Source organism: Cavia porcellus, unplaced genomic scaffold (assembly GCF_034190915.1).
Source record: "Cavia porcellus strain 051 isolate PalLab524CR breed Dunkin Hartley unplaced genomic scaffold, mCavPor4.1 scaffold_5, whole genome shotgun sequence".
Classification (NCBI taxonomy): domain Eukaryota; kingdom Metazoa; phylum Chordata; class Mammalia; order Rodentia; family Caviidae; genus Cavia; species Cavia porcellus.
In genome coordinates, this window is record NW_026947488.1 from 53,146,310 (window position 1) to 53,158,388 (window position 12,079).

At 40.9% G+C, this 12,079-nt stretch overlaps 1 protein-coding gene across 2 annotated transcripts in view; it reads left to right on the forward strand.

The window, feature by feature from the left end:
• The first annotated feature begins 513 nt into the window (after positions 1 to 513).
• The window catches only part of Rbm6 (RNA binding motif protein 6), a 104,166-nt gene continuing 92,600 nt past the window's right edge, over positions 514 to 12,079 (forward strand). Inside the window, exon 1 of one of the 2 annotated variants that reach the window (XM_063248885.1) lies at positions 514 to 669. The gene's annotated coding sequence lies outside the window, so the exon portion shown is untranslated. The remainder of the gene's footprint in view (positions 670 to 12,079) is intronic. The other variant, XM_063248884.1, reaches the window with a different exon arrangement.

Below are 12,079 nucleotides of genomic sequence, written 5' to 3' on the forward strand. Positions count from 1 at the left end.
AAGGTAGACTGGAGCAAGGTTGGCCAAATACGTACCCAAGTTCCTGGCAGGGTGCAAACCTAAAGTGGGCAAGGCCACAAACAAACTATGCCTTGTTCAGTTTCAAAGCCAGCGAAAAACCACATGTAGCAATGCAGGACTCTGGACCCAATAATTAGGGAGGCTGGATCTGGAGGATCGCAAGCTCTAGCCCAACCTGAGCAATTTAGCGAGCCCCTGTATGAAATTAAAACATTTTTAAAAAGAGTAAAGGAAGTCCTTCGGGGCGAAGGCGCTAGCTTTAATCTCCACTACTACAAAAACAAACAAACCAAGAAAAGGAAGGAAAATCAGTGCATAAAGTCCTAGTTAAACCAAAGCCATCCGCACGCCCCACCGACTGTTGAGGGGAGGCGAGCGTCTTCTTATTGGCCGTGGCGATCATCGTGTCCTTCGCCCCGCCTGAGAAGACCCGCCGCCTGCGCGCGGGGCACGGTGGGAGTGGAGGCGGCCAGGCGGCCTAGAAACTCCAGTACTGCATTTCCCGGCGGGCAGAGCGCCGGGGACGACGGCGCGGTGCCTTTGTGGAAGCAGCGGGCCGCTGGGAGGAAGTTCCGGTCTCTGCGGCGCTGGGTCGGTGGTGTCGGCTGAGGAGAAGGAGGAGCGGGCCTCGGAGGCTGCGCTACCTCGGTAAGGGTGCAGGGAGGGAGAGAGGGCGTGCTGCAGCCTTTGGGTTAAGAACCTTCGCACCGGGCTTCTCTGCATGATTTGGGCCCGCGCGGCCTGGAAGCCGCGACTTCAGATTCGCGGGGTAGCCACGGCCTCCGCAGGAAGACAGCCGAGCAGCAGTGTGGTCAGGCGCCACCCGCGGCAGGGCCTGGGGTGGGGCCCGGGGCTGCAGCAGAGTTACCAGTCCTGGCGTGGAGCTGGGACAGCTGTGGGGCTGAGGGCCGGCTCGTGATAGCGGCTCAGGGCTCCCTGTGTGCGGCGGAGCTGCAGGCGGGCTCTTTCTTCCTGTTTTCCTGTTTTTTTTTTTTTCCAGTTTTGAGGCATCACTAGAGCGGGATCCCTTTTCATGTCCAGCGCGTATAGTCGCACGCAGACTCTGACAGGCACAAGTGGGCTGGCCTGGGCTGGCCACCGCGAGGGCTCGGCCGAGTCTGGCGGGAGTGACCTGGTGTTCATCACCCGTCGGGCAAATGCGGGAGGACAGGGATGTACCCCCTTTTTCCCACTCTAGGTTCTTGTTTTTCTCCTAACTTTAGAATTGACGTTACGCTAATGGGTTCAACTCTTAGTAGAAAGAAAACAGCGAATAAACTGTGAGGATAGTTGCATTTTTGGCACATTCTGGGTTTGCTTGCGATGTTCTGAGTAGCCGATCTAAGTGAAACAGTTGAATGGATTCTGATGCAGCGGCTCACTTGGTTTATTTTAAGAACTATGGATGTGCCCTAGCATTGTTAGTTTCCAATTTCCTGTCGAGTAATGCCATCAATGTGAGCGACTTAGTCCCCGGTACTTGTGAGAACCGTAGCGAGAGCTATTAAAGACTGGCGATGAGGAAAGTAATACTATAGTGATAATGCTAACGTTTGGCAAAACACAAAAGTTGAGTCTGAACCTTGTCTTCTTAACTAGTACCTAATTACCTAAACTACAGGATAGGTACCAGGTTATTCTGTACAGTTGTAGCACCCTTCCTTGTAGAAGCTTTCTGCTCTCTCCTCCATGCTGTGGCTGGAACCGAAGGCCTCATGAATGCTACACAAGGGCTCTGCCATTGAGCTATACTATCTAGCTCTTACAGAATTTTGTGACTAGACTTGGCTTTATTTTTCTTGCTTTTAGGGTCTCCTAGCCTTTCAGACAGGATAGAATTATCAAGGGGGAGGTTCCTAAATACACTCCTGATGCAGAAATTTTAGCAAGGTTTTAATCTTCTATCAACATGTTTAATAGATGTATAAATATGTTAGTCGGATCCAGTTGTATGGGTATTAAGACTGTTGGAAAGTTGTGAAAGTCATGAATCTTGCAGGGTAAATCATAAATCTTTCTTTGAAGCTATGTACAGTGGCATACTCCAATAATCTCAGCACTCTGGACAGCTAAGACAGGAAAATTGAAAGTTTGAGTCCAGTCTGGGCAGTTTAGCAAGGCCCTGTCTCAAATAAGGGCTGGGAATGCAGCTCAGTACAAAGGCCCTGCATTCAATTCCCTTTACTGTGCCCCCCTCCAAAGTCATTCTTTGACTTTTTTTTTTTTTTTTTTTTTTTTTGGTCTTTGAGACAGGGTCTCTCTATGCAGTTCAGGCTGGCCTTGAGCTTACTTTGTAGCCTAGGCTGGTCTCGAACTTGAACGATCCTTCTGCCTCAATCTCCCGAGTGCTGGAATTATAGGCGTGAGCCACCATGCCTAGATTATTCTTTGACTTTCTACAAGCTATATACAAATTTTGTTGGGTACTCATATGTCTTGTTCCTTAGTTAACTGGAAGCTAACTGAGTACCTTTTATTACCCTGTCACACTGTGCAATTCAGTGTAGCAGAGTGGAAGAGTGAATAACTGTAGTTAAGATCTCAGATCAGATAGGGACTGAATTCTTGCCATCTTCACTAACTCGTTGACATTGGGCAAATTGCCCAACTTCTTTGAATTTCAATTTCCTCAAAAGCAATAAAGTTAATAAATATAGTCATCTCAGGTGAGGGTAGTAGTACTCAAAAGGCTGAGGCAGGAGGATTGCTGTGAGTTATAGGTTGGCTGGGACATACTTTCAAGGCCAGCCTGAACTACATAGCCAGACCCTGTAAACAACAAAATATATATAGCCCTGTCATAGATTGTGTATGTGTGTGTATGAGATTTACATAATTCATGGAATGCCCATATGACAGTGCCTAGCATGCAGAAAGCATCCCTTACGCACTAGCCACCACTATGACTTACAAAAAATTAAAAATTTTTTTCTGGTACCAGGAATCAGACTCACACCTCATGCTTGCCAGGCAGGTGCTCATACCACTGAGCTAGATCCCCAGCCCTATTTTTTTTTTTTAAAGGTAGCTTTATTATTATTATTATTATTATTATTTTGTCTTTTTCCTTTTCATTGGTACTGGGGATCGAACTCATGACTTCCTGCTTGCAAGGCAGGCGCTTATGCCGCTGAGCTAAATCCCCAGCCCTCTAAAGACAGCTTTATCATATACTATATAATTTATGCATTTATGATTTATAATCCAATGACTTTAGATGTATTATACTATTTTTAGAGATTGTGTTAAATGTGTATTTTTACATATAACAAAATTTTACTTTTTTTTTTTTTTTTTTTTTAAAACAGTATCCCTATGTAGTTCAGGCTGACCTTGAACTTCCTATATGGTTCAGGTTGGCTTTGAATTCATGCTGATCTTCTTGCCTCAACCTCCCTAGTACTGGGATTACAAGCATGTACCCACCTTGCCTGGCCCTTTTTTTAGACTTTTTTTTTTTTTTTTTTTGTCTTTTTCATTTTTATCGGTACCAGGGATCGAACTCACGACCGCCTGCTTGCAAGGCAGGTGCTTATGCCGCTGAGCTAAATCCCCAGCCCCAACCTGGCCCTTTTTTTAATACTTTTTTTTTTTAAATACTTTTTTGATTTTTTTGGGGGGGGGCGCTACTGGGGATCAAACTCACGACTGCGTGCTTGTAAGGCAGGCGCTTATGATATGACACTGAGCTAAATCCCCAGCCCCACTTTTTTGACTTTTTGAGGCAGGATCTCAGTGCAGAGCAGGCTGGTCTTGAACTCACTCTGTAGCCCAGACTGGTATTGAACTGCAGTGATACTCTTGTCTCAGCCTCCCAAATGCTGGTATTACAGATGTGTACCATTATGCCTGGCTTCATACTGTTTTTTAAGCTTTTAAAAAATTGATACATTTTATTTATTTATTTATTTATTTATTTGGTCTTTTTCATTTTTATCGGTACCAGGGATCGAACTCACGACTGCCTGCTTGCAAAGCAGGCGCTTTATGCCGCTGAGCTAAATCCCCAGCCCCCTAAAAAATTGATACATTTTAGATACACATAATGATAACATTTATCATAGAGAATTTGTACTTGTACATGATAAATCTTGTTTCTTTTTTTCCCACTCACCTCCCCTTTCTCAACCTCTCTTTCTCTTTTTTTTTTGGTACCAGGGTTCAAACTCATGACCTTGTGCTTGCCAGGCAGGAACTTGTACGTCTGAGTTGTATCCTGACCCTTTTTTAAAAAGTTTATTGGTACATTTTTGGTATACATAATGATCACATTCATCATAGGGAATTTGTACCTATATATGATATAACTTAATTCCTTTTCCCCCCATTTCCTTCTTCTCCTTCCCCTCCTTATTTACAAAAGCATTGTTTCTAGTCTTTTTTTGTCAGGGTTAACTGAATTTTCTCTCCTCCTCTTTCCCTCCCGCCCCCTGTTTCTCTTGTCCCTTCTAAAATTTACCTTTTAAACCATTTTAAAGTATATAATTCAGAACTGAGAGAAAGGCATATGCCTGTAATCCCAGCACTCTAGAGGCTGAGGCAGGAGAAAGGAGAATTACTGTGAATTTGAGGTCAGCTGGGATACATAGTAAGTTCAAGATCAGCCTGAACTACATACCCAGACCCTGTCCTGCCAAAAAAAAGTACTGTATATAATTCAGTAGCGTTAAATACATTTACCATGCAGTGCAACCAACAGTATTGGTTGTTATCCAAAACTTCATCATTTCAAACAGAAATTCTATAATGAATAAGCAGCTACCTCGGTCCTTCTAGCCCCTCGTAAGCTGTAATCCATTTTGTCCACCACCACTATCAACTTTCGAGTTTGCATGCTCTAGGAACCAAGTATAAATGGAATGATATGGTGTTTTTCTTCTATTTTTTTGTGTCTGGTTTATTGCATTTAGAATAGTTTCAAAGTTAGTCCATGTTTTAGCATGTATCAGAATTTCATTCCTTTATATGGACCACATTTTGTTTATTTAGTCAACCATTGTAGATTCCTGGGTGGTTTCTACCTTTTGGCTCTAGTGACCAATGCTGCTATGAATAGTCTCTGCTGTTTTGGGTAGGTAGGTTTGTCTGTCTGTCTGTTTGTTTGTTTGTTTGTTTGTTTACTTGAGACGGTTTTACTATATAGTTCAGACTGTCCTTGAGCTCATTAAGGACCTAGGCTGGCAATCTACCTGCTTCAGCCTCTCAAATATTGGGATTACAAGTGTGTACTCTCATGCCCAGCTCTGCTATATGTTTTGTGGTGCTAGCAGTTAAACCTAGGGCCTCATGAATACATGCTAGGCAGTTGGTGTACCACTGAGTTAAGACTCTCATTGCATTTGAAGTCTTTTTTTTTTTTTCCCCAGTGTTATGGATCGAACTTAGGGGTGTCCTGCTATTGAACTTCACTGAATGCCTCCCTTTCAGTTTGTGGTTCAGGTTGGTCTTGAATCTACTGTTTTGCCTCAGGCTTCCAAGTGCTAGAATTAATTGTATGTTTTTTCAGCTCTTATGTATCTCTTTTTGAGACAAGGTGTTAAATTGCCCAGATTGGCTTGGGATTTATGATACTCCTGTCTCTGCCTCCCAAGTAGCTGGGATTATAGATGTGTTCCATTGTGCCCAGCTCATTTTAATCATTGTACATGTACTGTTGAGTGATATGAAGTTACATTATTGTGTATTTGTTATTACCAAATTTAGAATTTTTTTTCATGTTTTGAACCTGAAACTGTATCCATTAAACAGAACTATTCTTCCATCCCAATAGGCCAATGGTGGCAAGCCAAGTAAGAGCTTTCAGTGATGCAAACGACCCCACTGCAGCAGGTTCATCACCACTGCCCTAGCTACTAACAACCACCAAACTTGGCAAAATTTTACTCCTTTTTGTTTTTTTTCAGAATTTTACTCCTTTTTAACCCTGAACTATATACTGCAGTGCATACTGCATTTTGCTTATTCATTCATCAATTGATGGCCATTTATTTGTTTCTGCTTTTTTGTTATTGTAAACGTCGATGTATAAACATCTGTTTAAGTCCTTGCTTGTTTGCTTTCTTTTTTCCTTTCTTCTTCTTCCTTTTCCCTCCCCCCCTCCGCCCTCTGCCTCCCCCCCCCCCCTCCTTCTTCTTGGGTAAAGACTCAGAAGTTAATTGCTGAATCAAACACTTCTGTGTGTTTTTATTGTTATTTTTATTTTATCATCATCATCATTGCACTGTGGGGATTAAACCCAGGGCCTTGTGATGCTAGGCACTTGCCTGTCATAGCTGTATTTCTTAGCTTTCTATGTCCCTAACGTGTTTGAGGAACTACCATGTGGTGGCGTGGTGGCTGTATAATTTTACATTTGTACCAGCAGTGTACAAGGATTCTATTAACAGGCTGAATTGTGCTTCATCCTCCCAATATTCATTTGTTAAAGGTCAAACCCCTCAAATGAGTGTATATGTGAGTATATTTGAAGATAATGAGATAAAATTAAAAGAAGTCACCAGATGTGGTGGCACATACCTGTAATCCCAGTACTTCAAGGCCAGCCGGGGCTACAAAGTGATTTCAAGGCCAGCCTGAACTGCATAGTGAAACCCTATCTCATTTGCACATCATGGAAAGAAAGATCCTGCCTCAAAATAAAGATCACAAAAATAAACAAAACAAAATTAAAAGAGATCATAGCCAGTTATGGTGGCACATACCTGTAATACCAGCATTCTGGTAGGCTGAGGCAGGAGGATTGAAAGTTGAAGCTCAGTGTGGGCAATTAGTGAGGTCCTCCTTTCAAAAATAAAAAAAGAGATAGGGATATAACTCAGTGTGAAGGACCTAGTCTCCACTATCCAAAACAAAAACAAAAACTCACATTATAAGCATGGTAGGACTGCTGTCTTTATAAGGAAATTATGTACCAAGATTGTACATGTAAGTAAAAAGATCACATGAGGGTATCCAAGGTCTGTAAGCCAAGGAGATGGCAGAAATAGCATTTATTAACTTTGCTAGCACTTTAATCTTGGATTTCTAGCCTCTAGAAGTATGAGAATTATTTTGTTGTTTAAATCATCCAGTCAGTGGTATTTTGTTGTGGCAGTCCTAGCAGACTTAATATTCCAGTTTCTTCACATCCTCACCAACACGTATATTTGTGGTTTGTTTTTTTGTTTGTGCTTTGTTGAGACAGGGTCTTACCTTGTAGTCCAGGCTGGTCTCAGACTCACTATGTAGCCCAGGCTGGCCTTGAACTCATGATGATCCTGTTTGCCACAGTCTCCCAAGTGCTGGAATTACAGGTGTGTGCCACCATGCCTGGCAGATGTATTATATTTTTCATTGCTATATCTTTTTGCTGTATTGATGTGTGCTTTCCTTTCCTTTTCTTTACTTCATCCTCTATTTTTTGAGGCAGGATCTTTCTTGTCATGATGTGCAAGTTTCAGGCTGCCTTTGAATTTATGAGTCCAAATGATGTTCCTGCATTCTTTTTTTAGTAGTTGGGACTACAGATATATGTCACTACACCTCAATCAACTATTTGGAACTTTTTCGTATTTTTTCCATTTTTATGTTTTTGGTGTTGAAGATTAAACTCAGTGTTTCATATATTCTACACTCCCAATGATCTAAACTTTTAAATTATTATATATATAATGTTTTTCTTTGTTTCTTGTAGCCTCCATCCTCCCCAATGTTACAGATGTGATGCTACATCTCCAGCCCCATCTCTTTGAATTTAATTATTTGGATTTAACTAAAGTCTATTTTGGCTGACATCAGTAAAGTCACCTTAAATGTTTTGTCTGTTTGTATGGGAACCCCCCCCCCCAATCGGGGATTGAATTTATGACAAGCTTGCCAGGCAGGCGCTTATGCCGCTGAGCTAAATCCTCGGCTCTGTATGGGATATCTTTACTATCTTTTCTTCATCCTATTTGTTTTTGGGTCTAAAGGGAATTTCTTTATTTATTTTTTTAATCAGTACCGGGGATCGAACTCACAACTGTGCGCTTGCAAGGCAGGCGCTTATGCTGCTGAGCTAAATCCCCAGCCCCATCTAAAGGGAATTTCTTCTTAACAGTATTTTTGAATCTCATTTTTGTTAATTTAGTCTACCTGTCTCCTCCCCCTGTCCTTTATTTTTCGGAAATTGAACCCAGAGCCTTGTGCATACCAGGCAGGTAGTTGAACAGTATGCTACATTCCCAACCTTTTCATTTAAAATTTTATAAGACAATCTTGCTATATTGTGCAAGTTGTCCTTGGACTGCAAATCCTCCTGCATTAGCTTATAGAATAGTGTGGATTACTGGTATCACCATGCCTGGGCAATCTCAGATTTTGACTGGAAAGTTTAAAGTGTTTACATTTAAAATAACTGCTACTGGGCATGATGACACATGTCTGTAATTTTAGCACTTGGGTGGTTGAGACAGGATGATCATGAGTTGAAGGCAACTGGGTGTGGTAGCACATGTCTGTAATCCTAGCACTTAGGAGGCTGAGGCAGGAGGATTGCTGTGAGGCCAGCCTGGGTTATATGGGCCAGCTTGAACTACATAGTGAGACTATGTCTTAAAAAATGTGTGTGTGTGTGTGTTTTAATTTTGTCTGAAACAAGAGTCTTGCAAAATTGCCTAGGTTGCTCTTGAATTTGTAACTCTTGCCTTAGTGCTAGGATTTTTGGAATGCTGCCTCTACCATTGACAGCATTTATTCATTCATTTATTTATGATTTTTTTTTTGTCTTTTTCGTTTTTATTGGTACAGGGATCAAACTCACGACTGCCTGCTTTCAAGGCAGGCGCTTATGCTGCTGAGCTAAATCCCCAGCCCCATTTATTCATGATTTTTGAAGGTCAGTTTTGCTGGAGATAGAATTCTTGGTCAACCACCCTACGTTAATTTATCATCCTGCTGCCTTTTGACTACAAAGGTTTCAACTGAGGAATCAGCTCATAATTTTATTGAGAATCTTTCATATGTGATGAGTTACCTCTTTTCCTCTGCTTTTAAGATTCTTAGTTTTGTGGCAGTTTAATTGTGTCTTGGTATGAGCTTATCTTCTACTTTGTGAGCTTCTTGGATTTGCAAATTCCTATTTTTCTTTTTTCTTTCTTTCTTTTTTTTTTTGCTAACGTCACTTCAGATAAATTCCTATTTTTCATCAAACTTAAGAGTTTTGCCATCATTTTTTAACCAGTTTTTATTGAAAGTTGTATAGAAGATTATTCCTACATATTTTCAATTGTTTTTGTTATATGTTTGTCCTTTTCCTCTTCTAGTTGGTGAGATTTGGTTTTTGTTCAATCTTTGTTAAGGTTTACTCTAGTGGTAAGTACCTTGCTGGTAGACAATTCAACCATTAGCCTTTTCCCACTGTACCTGTGTAGTGTAGATCACATACTTTTTCTTGTGAACCTGGGCTGCTTTGTGAGTTTCTTGATCTTTTTAGTGTCCTCACACATCCTGAACACCATCCTTTCAGATGGCACAGATCAAATATTGTTTCTTTTTTTTTTTTTTTTTTTTTTTTTTTTTTGTCTTTTTCCTTTTTATCGGTACCGGGGATCGAACTCACGACTGCCTGCTTACAAGGCAGGTGCTTATGCTGCTGAGCTAAATCCCCAGCCCCTTGAAATGCCTTTTTATGGGTTTGCTTTGGTCAGAAGTCACAAAGGTTTAGTTTCATCTTGGCTGTTGCCACTTTAGCAATGGCTGCAGAAAGGAAGAACTGCCAATTATTTCTTTAAATAATCTGTCTGCCTCCTTTTTCTTTCTTTTCTTCTTGGAACTCCCATGATGCGTGTCTGCCTACCTGATGAAGCTGTCCCAAGTGCCTTATGCTTTATTTACATTTATTCATTTTTTTTCTTTTTGCTTCTCAGGTTGATATATATATTTTTTAAGACAGGGTCTTGCTCTGCAGTTCCTGCTGGGTTTGAGCTCACTTTGTAGCACAGACTGGTCTCAAACTTGCAGCGATCCTCCTACCTCATCCTACCAAGTGCTGGCATTATAGGCATGCATTACCACACCTGGCTTAGACTGAATAATATAAATTTCTTTCTTGAAGTTTTCTGATCTTTTTCTTTTTCTTTTTTTTGTCTTTTTCCTTTTTATTGGTACTGGGAATTGAACTCACGACTGCCTGCTTGCAAGGCAGGCGCTTATGCCGCTGAGCTAAATTCTCAACCCCAATCCTTTTCTTTTATCTACCCAATTTTGCTGTTGATCCCTCTGGTGCATTTTTCATTATAAATTCTGCATATGCAGCTTTTTTTTTTTCTTTTTCTTCTTTTTTTTTTTTGTCTTTTTCCTTTTTATCGGTACCAGGGATCGAACTCATGACTGCCTGCTTGCAAGGCAGGTGCTTATGCCGCTGAGCTAAATCCCCAGCCCCTGCATGTGCAGCTTTTAAAGCATGTTTAAAACAATTTTTTTGGAGCTGGGTGCTTAGTTTGTAGTGTGCCTGCTAGCGTGTGCAAGGTTTGAGGTTGTCTCCATCACTGCCAACCTCCTGCTTAGCAGAAAAATATTCTTTTTTTTTTTTTTTTTTTGGTACTGGGAATCAAACTCAGGATCTTGTGCTTGCCAGGCCTCTGAGCTATATCTGTTGGCCCAAAAAAGATAGTTTAAAAATTCTTTATGTAGTATGTCTGGTATCTAGGCTTTGTTATGGATTGGTTCTGTTATTTATTTTCTCAAATGAGCCCTGTTTTCTGCTTTCTTTGTGTATTGTATGATTTTTTTTTTTTTTTTTGGTTGTTGTTAAAAATTGGTCTTTTGACTATTACAGTATGACAACTTTGTTTTTTGGTTTTTTTTTTTTTTTTTTTTTGGTACTGGAAATTGAACTCAGGACCTTGCCCTTACCAGGCAGCTGTTGTGCCACTGAGCTATAACCCTGGTTTGACAATTTTGGAGATTAGATTTTCCTCATTTCTTGGAGTGTGGCTTGGTTTGGCTTGGCTTGGCTTGGCTGGCTTTGCTTTGTGCCGTGTTGCATTGCTTTGCATTGCCTTACTTTGTGTTGTGTTAGGTTGTTTTGTTTTGTTTCTTTTCTTCGCTTTTGTTAAAAGCTGTAGTCTGTTTTGAGACTTTTTCTAATTTATTTTTGTAAATACTGTATTCTTTGTCATAAGTGATCAGCAGAGTTTCTGTCTTTTAGCTAGTGTTTAGTGCATGCTTTTTGTTTGGTTGAGTTTTTGTTGTTGTTGATGGTTTTTTTGAGGCAGAGTCTCACTATGTAGTTCAGGCTGATGTTGAACTTACTATGTAACATAGTCTGGCCTCAAACTTCAGTTAATCCTTCTGGCTCAGCCTCCCCAGTGCTGATTTTGAAAAAGATTTTCTGGAATGACAGAAGCACAAACAAGCAAACTGCAGCATAAACAAAAGAAATATCCCTGTGTGTCTGCAGATTAGCTCTTTGCTGGGATATGTTCAGTTGGCTTGCTGTGAGGATGGGGATCAACTTTAGGTGAATGAAATGTTCTCAGGTGTTGTATGATCATCTGTTTTGCTTGGGTTTATGTGTAGCTTCTGAGTGTATGTGGGTGTGTGCGCACACGTGTTGCTTGCCTTACGCTTGCTGGTAAGTGCTCTATCTTCAGGTGTACCTGTTGCTTTTGAATGTGTTAATTTCTGTCGTTTTACCCTGACCTTTCTCTAGGCCTCTACCCTTTATTTGTTGCCCCCCTGTGTGTAGGTTTCTAGTTATTTTATGGCTTTCATTACCAATGTCTATAGCTTTTCCCACATGACTTCTGATTTAGATTAAATAGGGATGAGCATTTTGTGTCAATTCTTTCAGGTATCTCCCCAGAAAAGTTACAACAAATACACAGAATAGTTTATGAAGTCTGCTCTGCTTTTTAAGGAATGGAGCTAGGAATTGGGCTGCCTCTATTTCAAGATCAAAATCACTGCCATACTGGACAGGAAGTTTTGGAAAGGGCAAGTTTTTGTTGTTGTTGTTGTTAATGGGGATCCACTTCATAACCTCATGCTTGCTAAGCAGGCATTTATGCCACTAAGCTAAATGCCTAGTCCTCCCAGC